The following is a 10,063-nucleotide window of genomic DNA, read 5'->3' on the forward strand; positions in this document are numbered from 1 at the left end:
CTTCTCTAGCACAACACACTGGCACCATCACCATCACCATCTGGCTACTAACAGAATGGCAAAATGGAACAATCACTTTAGGTCTTTACTCATCTCCCCTCCCCTCCCCTCCCCCATACCACCCCAGTAAAAGCCAGATTCCCTTCTGAGGCTCCTGGCCGTTTTACACCTGACCCAACACAAGCGTAGTCCAGGTTTTCCCTCCCTCTCCCAAGACCCCCCCCACACACACACACATACACTCCTCCTCCACCAGTAAAAGCCTGATTGCCGTCTGACACTCCTAACTGTCTGCAGATGTTCCGTTTCGGATCACCTGAGGGGGAGATTTGAGCCGTTCCAGAGGGGCACATCTTCGTGTCCCGTTTTCCATCTACATGTCAGCGCCGGGACACGAGAATCCCCTCCGAGCACATCAGGCCCGGGGATCTCACATATTTCATATGGCTTTTAAAAACGCCTTCCTTTCCCCTCTCCCACTCTAACGCTCCCTGAGCCTCGCAGCAACGAGATTCCCATTTCCCCGATAAAAATGTCACAAAGTCTTGCTGCAGATCAGTGGTTGTACAGCTCATCTGGTATAACAAGGCCCTGAGCCTTAATAGCGCACAGGTCATGGAGATGACTGACAGGGAGCGCATACATGTATATGGTGCCCCTAACACTCATGCTCTAAATCGCTGTGGTTAGACGCGTTGGCTTGAGGGATTCGAGTAAAAGATTAGCCAGGGTAAAGGAGAGGAAATGGGGATTGTAAATGAGGTGAGCGATGAGGCTAATGAAAGATGAAATGCTACCTGATGTATAACGGAGGCTCGGGAGTCTGAAGAGTGCAGCGTTCCGCACGCTCTGCCATTAATTTAGTGAACCTGACGGATCCGGAGCTCTCCTGGACGGAAAGCTGTTTTGCACACTGTCACGCGCGCACATGCACACATGTGCAGCGATGCACGCATGCAAACACATACTCACATAAGCACACTCTCAGATACACATTTACATTCATGCAAACACAAATGCACAAATAAACATTTTTGCAAATACTGTTGCACTTGGACACACACACACACACACATGCACACTCACACACACAATTACAGACAAACACAACACACACACACACACACACACACACACACACACACACACACACACACACACACACACACACACACACATGGACATACTTGTGTGTGATGAGGATAATAAGAGAAATAGAGGAGCTTTGGGGATTCATTTAAGTCCATCCAGCAGCTTCCATGCACTGGGGCCAAGCCCATCTTGTGGTGCTGACACATTTATTGTTTGGCTCAGGGGAAGTATGTATGGATTAGAAAGAAGGCTTTTTCAAAGCATCCAGATATAAATAAGTGCTTTTGGAAACTTGTCCCATAATGGGAAAAATTAGAGGGGTTTTGCAAGGTTGTGTGCGTCGTCTTAAATAAGGAAAGGATGTCTTGTTTATTTATTTATATACCCCAGTGTGTTTGTGTGTGTGTCTATGTGTGTGTGTGTGTGTGTGTGTGTGTGTGTGTGTGTGTGTGTGTGAGTGTGTGTTTGTGTGTTTGTATGTATTGTGAGTGTGTTCTTATTTCCCTGTGACATACGAGAGGGATTTGAATTTCATTCCATTGAAATTCAGGGGAAGATCAACAGAAGATCATGTGCACTTTGTGGTACTGAGGCTATCTGCCTCCGGTCAGCCCTCACATGATGCCAGTGGAATGGATTACTGTAACTTTCCTTCATTTAGCACATTAAACATTTAAATCTAGACTCGACCCAAAGGTTCTGTACCCTTAGAACTTTTTATCACTGTAAATGTATCCAATGTTAAATCATTTTGAGAAAAAAAAAGATTGAATTCATTTTAAGATCACTACCAACACCCTGTGATCACTGAATATTCTGTGCATAGAAATTGTTAAGAAATCAACATCGAATCACATTTTTAATTTGGATTTATGGGAGCTTTTTGGCAGAAACCCATACAAATTTTGATGGCTTCGCAATTTTTTGAAAGGCCAACCCAAATCCAGAGAACACCACAAGTGTGCGTGGCAGCTTGTGACCCCTCCATAGAAACACAGCATGTCCCAACATAGCACATGCACACCTGCGAGGCAGCAAGGGGTGAGCTGAACTGAGGCGTAAATTTGCCTCAAGAAGTTGGTGACTTCCAGAACTGTGAACGTTTGGACGGAATGGACGGCAGAAGGAAGATGTGTTAGGACATTGAGGCTTTTCTTTTCCACAATTTTTTTTTTTCCACCATTGTTTTGTTTGTTTTGAGTTGAAACATGCATTTTGTTGTACAAATGTACATAGCAAATGTACCTCAGTTACAGCCAAGTCATTAAAAGATCACTTTTAAGATCAATCAAGATCAAAACATGTGGGTCAACTGACACCCTGGACAGAGTGTGGAAAGAGATGAAGAAACCCAACGCAGACCAAAGATAGCAAAAACACGCAAGCAAACAAACAAAGCAAACAAACAAACAACAAAACAACAACAATACTGTAGCAATAGAATAGAACAACAGAGCCATTCGGCTTTGAGTGTGGCCCTCACTGCAGGTCCCCTTGAACTTGTAAACATTGAGATCAGCTGAGATGTGTTCTTTGTGTTCCCAATTCATGTTTCCGGTTTTGAAGTTCACATCAGATCGTTCAAGGTGGCCGTTTTTGTGAAAGGGCATGTGCTTTAGCAGTGTCCCAGAGAGAGGGATTGTCGCAAAAGCCAAGGGTTTCTCAGAGACGAGGCTGTTTGTGAAAACACTGACCTTCTGACCAGATACATTAGTCATAGACAGGAGTGCGTGGTGTGTGTGTGTGTGTGTGTGTGTGTGTGTGAGTATGTGCGTGTGTGTGTGCCTGTGCGTGTGTGTGCGTGTGTGTGTTTCTATGTGTGGCAGGGCGATGCTGGTGGTTCACAGGGCCTGTATCCCTCTTCACAGAGATGATTTAGATCCTTCCCCATAGCCCCAACCTCCCTTCAACGTGGAGAGGCTCTGCTCTATTCCACTCTCTCCATGGCATCTGGCCGCAGAGCGAGCTGTTTTGACAACGCAGTCATGGGATGTTTGTCTAGCTTACTTTTGTTGGTGTTGCTGACATCCCTGACAGAGAACAATATCCACCCCTCTCCACACCACACCACGCCAACTCTCCAACCCCCAACTGCCAAATGCATTTAGATCCTCACCAGACGTCAACAACTCCTCGGAGATTATCGAACAAACAGAACACCACCACCCTGGATGAGTCACTGGGGTGAACGAGAGATGAACGTTTGTTTCTTGTGCGGGCGATATTCCATACTGTCCCCAAAGACCGGTTCCTCCTCCTCCACCTTGAGTATTGTGGAAATTCACTTCCCTCAATCCTTTCTGAAGTCTTTGTCTTCTGCTGTCCTCCTCCGGACAAGCTGACTCTTGTGTGGTTCAAAAGAATAAAGTTGGGAGGTTCCAAGAGAAGCATGAGAAATCCCTCTCACAGGCGCAATACAAGAATCATTTGTGCACAAAACTGTGATATACTGTACATTTTGGGGAACACAAAATATGTCACCATTGAAATGTTTTTATTTTCATGTGACAGAACTCTCTTTGCTTTTGTTTGCTGGGACCACAAAGTGGATCAGAGGTGGGGAAAGAAAGTTTTAGCATTGGCAATATGAGCATGCCTGAGGTGGGAGTGGGAGAAGAGAGCAAGAGATTGAGAGAAAGTTATAGAGTAAGAAGGAGAGAAAGAGAGAGAGAGAGAGAGGTATAGAGAGATAGATAGAGAGGGAGGAGGAAGGAAGGGAACATTATCAGCAGTAGTTGGGTATTTCCCAGAATTGGGGCCTATTTCTGTCCACAGGGTGCAATTCTATTAAAAACACATTAAATCTAATAATGTTTAGCATCACTAATTAGTATAAAGAAAAACAAGCCTAGACTTTTTTAACTCATGATTTAGACACATACTCATGATTTAGACACATTTTATTGGTGATTTATGGTACAATATCAGTGTTTTGGTGTTGTCCGCAACCAGAGTTTTCACATATTGTGCCATATCTCAAACATTATTTATCAAAAATTAATTTAAAAAATCATGCATATGAATTAAATGTTACCTGAACTAATGAACTGCATGCACACATTATGCATATATATGCATTTCCTGTTTTATTTTGCTTAATGTTTACCTGTCCCATGGTTTAGTCGTCATTACCAGCACACTCTACATAAAGGCACTTTGCTACTGTTTTTCATCAAAAATATTTGCAACCATGGTCACCTAATATCACAGTGGAATACATGGGTGTCAAGCAGAAAGATTGATGCCTTGATGTCCAGAAACATAAGAAAATCTACTCTTTATCCCTCGTTTTGAGCATGTACACTTATTATGTGTCATTACCATACGCATTGTATTTCTGTATTTTTGAATATCCCTGAAATTTTAAAATGACTTTAATAGTTTAAATGATGTACATTACATGTAGAAAGCTAGCTACACTTGCATGGTGATCATTTTACTTTTAGGGTAGTTTTTCAGAATAATGTCATCATTAACACAGTCATTACCAGCACATTATAACTTGAAATGTAGTGGTAATGACGACTGTGTTGGTGGATGACATTTTGCAGATACATTTAAAGTACTATTTTTAAAAGAAATACGTTTTTTTTTTTCACAAAGTCAGTTCAACTTGGGTTTATAAACATTTAATTGCAATAGATTACGATCAGTGATTTGTCATCACCGCAACAAATGTCATTACCAGAACTGCAAATGAAAACAGATATGATATATGGCATTTATTTCAAATAAATGAAATTCCAAGCCAGGGTCGAAAAAAAAAATAAAAATAAGATAATTTAAACGACTATAATTCATGTTGTAAGTAAAATTCAACAATTCTAATAAGTTCAAGATAAAATAGACTTCATGTGAAACCATAATTGATCATTGATTGATCATTGATTGACCATTTCATCTTTAAAATGTACATATTAGAAAATGTGATGGTAATGACATTTACCTGAAAAAGGACAAAAAAACATAAATTCCCTTATATTGTGGTCTCAACCAAGCTCACAAGGTTACTCCTATCAAAATGACTGATAACTTGTTGCATACCAATTAGTAAAAGTTTGAATTTTATTTTTCAAAATTTCAGTAACCCAAATAGGCCCGAAATCTGAGAAATGCCCAGTTATGGATGTTGTTTTGGGGGGAGTGGGAGAAAAGAGTAAGAGATTGAGAGAAAGGGGTAGAGTAGCCTAAGAGGAAGAGAGAGAGAGAGAGGGGGATAGAGAGAGGGAGTGAGAGAGGGAGAGAGAGAGAGAGAGAGAGAGAGAGAGAGAGAGAGAGAGAGAGAGAGGGGGGGGATGGAGAGAGGGAGTGAGAGAGAGTGGGGGAGAGAGAGAGAGACAGAGGGGGATGGAGAGAGGGAGTGAGAGAGAGTGGGGGAGAGTGAGAGAGACAGAGGGGGATAGAGAGAGGGAAAGAGAGAGTAGGAGGAGAGAGAGAGAAAGAGAGAGAGAAAGAGAGACAGAGAAAGAGAGAGAGAGACAGAGGGGGATAGAGAGAGGGAGTGAGAGAGAGTGGGGGGGAGAGAGAGAGAGACAGAGGGGGATAGAGAGAGGGAGTGATAGAGAGAGAGATAAAGAGAGAGAGAAAGAGGGAGAGGGACCAAAAATTCCCACTCCCAGTCTTCCAGACTCCCAGCTGGAGTGGAGAAGAGAGGAGAGGAGAGGAGAGGGTCCAGGGGAGGAAGTGGGGTAAATGTTGTGGAAAGACCGCACACCAGCAGACCGGCGGCGGGGGAATATATGTGGTGTCAGGAGGGCTCGACCCGGAGCAGGATTTGGGGGTTTCGGGGCGTTGGAGAGACATCGCCGCAAAGTGGAGTGCAACAGCTGGAGCCCGGCTCATGGGGCACAGGCTGGTTTGAATCAGCCAGGGAGAGAAGAGGAGAAAGGAGAGAAAGAGAGAGAGAGAGAGAGAGAGAGAGAGAGAGAGAGAGAGAGAGAGAGAGAGAGAGAGAGAGGAGAGAGAGAGAGAGAAAAGAGAGAGAGAGAGAGAGAGAGAGAGAGAAAGAGAAGATGAAAGTTATGGAAAATAGAGGCAAGGAGGAGAGGAAAAGAACAGGAGAAAAGAAAGGAGAGGAGAGGGAAAGAGATGAGTAGAGGAGAAGATGGAAAGACAGAGGAGAGAAGATGAAGAAATATATGAAAAAAAAAATGAGACAAGAGGAGAGAAGAGGAGTACAAGAGCCGGAGTGGAGTGTGCAGTATGATACTGAGTGTGAAGAGAGAGGAGGAGAAGAGAAGATAAAAGAAAAGAGTAGATGAGGGGAGTAAGGAGATGAAAAGGAAAAGAGAGTAGGGGTGGAGGAGAGGAGAAAAGAGGAGCAGAGGAAGAGAGAACAGCAAAAGAAGAGGCTAGCAGAAAAGAAGGGATGAGAGGAAAGGAGGAGCAGAGAAAATGGGAGTGGAGGAGAGGAGAAAAGAGGAGCAGAGGAAGAGAGTCCAGCAAAAGAAGAGAAGAACAAAGAAGAAGAGATGAGAGGAAAGGAGAGGAGAGGAAAGGAGGGCAGAGGAGAGGAAAGGAGGGGAGAGGAGAGGAAAGAATGAAAAAAAGAAGTGAGAAGAAAAAGTGGGGGGAGAGAAAGTTTCCTCGCAGCGCCTCATAAGTACTGCTGGTTGTTGTCTTAAAAAGGGTCAACGGGCAGACGTGCATCCATCAAACCGCTGACTGGAGACCAGCGAGACAAACGAGGAGGAACAAACACCACAGAGGGAGGACAGCAGAAGAGAGACTGTGTGTGTGGTTGCACTGGAATATGTGTTGGTAAACTCACAGTCAAATAACACACACACACACACACACACACACACACACACACACACACACACACACACACACACACACACAAAAACCTTCTAACCAGAATATGTGCTCCTTTTGAGATAAATAAAGTGTGAGCAACATGTAGCAGAGCTTGAACAACTAACAAAGGTCACGGGAAAAGTCCAAAGTGAAAAACATGCCTCATAAAAATGCCTTGCCTGTGTAGAATTATAAATATCTTGGAGGGCTTGGGGTGTTTTCTAAATGGCCTGACAGAAACACGAATGAGATAATTGCTGAATTTGAAGGTTTTCAGGAATGATACCAAAACGTTTCTGTAGTCATACCATTTTTGGCTGTGTCAGCAACAGGTGCCGGCTTGTCCACGCCTGTCCCTGCCTCGGTCAAGGACTTTCAAAGGACAGCTACTCACTCAGCATAATGCACGGCACATACGTAAGAGCCTCACTGAAACCAGCTGAGAACAACGCAACCCAAAACATAAACACTCCACGCACTAGCAACTGAGATTTTGCACTAGCAACAAACACAGACACAAACGTACACACACACACACATACACACACACACATACAAATACATACACACACATGCACTCTCTCTCTCTCACACACACACACACACACACACACACACACACACACAGGTTATGCAGTCCACAGGAGAGGGGGACTTCAGGGAGAGAGGGAGAGAGAGGGAGCGAGCGAGCGAGGGAGCATTATCAGCAGTAGTCATGGCCGTAGTCGTTTCGGCTTGATGACAACGAGGCCAGCGAGCGGTTCAGGATAAGCACGAGAGCAAAACAAAAGCAGCGGGGAGATCTTTCCATTTGATAAGCGTCGATGACGTTCCGCTGGCACTGGGATACAGCGCTGGGTCATGTTTGTTATGAAAGAGAGGAGGCAAGAGAGAAAAAATCTTCACCCCTGTGGCTCTGACAGTCTCTTGAGTTAAAAGTAACCTCCTCATTGGTTTGAAATAACTGCAAGACTTTTTAAACATGCTTTTGCAAATGGAATAGACTGGAAATAACGTTGTGACTAACACTGACGCACTTGAAATTAAATCCAGAAAGGCATGTAAATTCCTGTTTTTCCCTGACACAGTCAATTTTCCACAGTCAACTCTTTTGTGGAGGTGTTCTGTGACTCCTAGACTCTAAACACGATAAGACTGTTGAAACATATCTGTCTAAATGAATTAACTGAGAATTAAATTTTAAAAAGTGAATTAGACAAAAAAAAGGGCTCAGTCAAAACCCATTTGATTTTCATTTATGGACTGAAAGTTTATTTTTTGTTTGTTCCTTCAGTGCTAGCCTCACCATCATTGAACTTGATTGCTGAACTTGGTAACTGTGCCAGCTAAAGTGGAAATGGTCTTGTTTTTTCCCCCTAAACCCTTTATGATGTGCCCTGGTGGTCTAACTGATCATGACATTCACAAATCATATTTGGAGTGGCCGAATGTGGTAAACATATACAAGAGCAGATGCTTTTAGCTAAAGTTGCTTTAAAAAAAAAAAAAAAAACCCAAAAAAAACCATGAGTGAGACACACACACACACACACACACACAGAGGAAGGCATTCCTGCTGTAAGTTACTCCCTGGGAAATGAACTTGTGGCCTCTGGGAGCAGTGGCTAGCGCTGCCAGCTGAGTTTGGAGCAGTGCAGTCGGGTGTGATAAAGGATGGTGGGGATGCTCAGTGGGCCAAAACTCCTGTCAGCGCGGCACCGTTTTTCCCAAGATGGCAGGCAGTGTATGGGGTACACGTGCCGTCGGTGTTGTATTTGTGGATGGTTGGTGAAGAGAGAACCTACAGATTTTAAATTTGAACTAAATCATGAATTCAAAACCCGCTAAGGAACGAAGAAAAAACATCAGTAAGTGTAAGGCAAGCTATATTAAACAATCTGATATGTCTCTATTTGTCATGACTTTGAATGTTTGAAAGTATGAAAGAAAAAAAAAACTGGCATGGAAACTTAGCGCCTTATCAGCTACACAGGTGGACAGCTTGTCAGGAGGCAGATTTATCTCCTAGCTCTTTAGAGCTCTTTGGACAGGCTATTTAGACAGAAAACAGCTGGAACAACTTCCTGTGGACCTCTCCATCTACATGGGACCGATAGCTAACAACCACAACTTTCACACCTACCACCTGGCTCAATCTCCAATGGACGGCCACGCCAGATGGACCTGGAAGCAGTTGGTTCTTGGATTTTCCAGATTTACAGCTAAACACAAGGCAGTGAAGCAATTCATAATGCATAGTGTGTGGTTGTAAACCTGGTGGAATTTTTATTTTTGGAACACAGAGCGATTGGCTGATTTGCTGTAAGACCATGATAGAACGATATGCTGTTGAGATTTTCATTTTCCTTGAAAATGGTGCGTGATTAGCATCATGGTCATGCTGAGCACATGGGGGGGTAAGGTGGGGTGTGGTGACTGCGTACAGTACATACAGTGCTCAACACTGACCCAGTGGGATTGAGCAAAAACAGTGGCTGCTAGTGTTATCATATTCCTTCTTTTTCATCCCCCATGATCGTGAAGTTGAAGTTCATCACCCCTTTTCTTTCCCTCTTTTTCTTCATTTAACTTTTTCACCCTTTCCTTCCCTTCTCCTCCTCCTGCTTCTCTATTCTCTCTCTTCGTCCCTCTACTCCTCCTCCTCCTTTGTCTCTCCAGGTTATCATCCTCTTTCACTTGTCCTTCACCTCCTGCTCCTAATCCACTTCTCCATCTATCTCCCCCTCCTGCATTCCCGTTTCTCTTTCTTTCTTTCTTTCTTTCTTTCTTTCTTTCTTTCTTTCTTTCTTTCTTCTTCTTTTCCCCTCTCTTCCTCCTCCCTGTTCTCATCCTTCTTCCCATCTTCTTCTCTTGCTCCTCCATCTCTCCTTCTTTCTCCTGGTGCTCCTCCACCCATACCACCCCCCCCCCACCCCTTCTGGCTGTGGAAATGTTCTCTGGGCTGGGAGAGCCTCCAGGGGCATCTGTGGCTCCCAGACATTCTGTCTCTCCTCCTGACGAGAGAAAAGACTCCGAACATAGCAGGAGGGAGGGGGGGGGGGGTGGGGGGTGGGGGGGTTGGGTATTTTTGTTGAGGTGAGCCCAAACCCCCATTCGCCGCTGACATGGGCCCCAGTGTGCGTGTGTGTGTGTGTGAACCCCAAAACATGGC

The sequence above is a fragment of the Alosa alosa genome, chromosome 23 (genome assembly GCF_017589495.1).
Source record: "Alosa alosa isolate M-15738 ecotype Scorff River chromosome 23, AALO_Geno_1.1, whole genome shotgun sequence".
In the NCBI taxonomy this organism is placed as follows: domain Eukaryota; kingdom Metazoa; phylum Chordata; class Actinopteri; order Clupeiformes; family Clupeidae; genus Alosa; species Alosa alosa.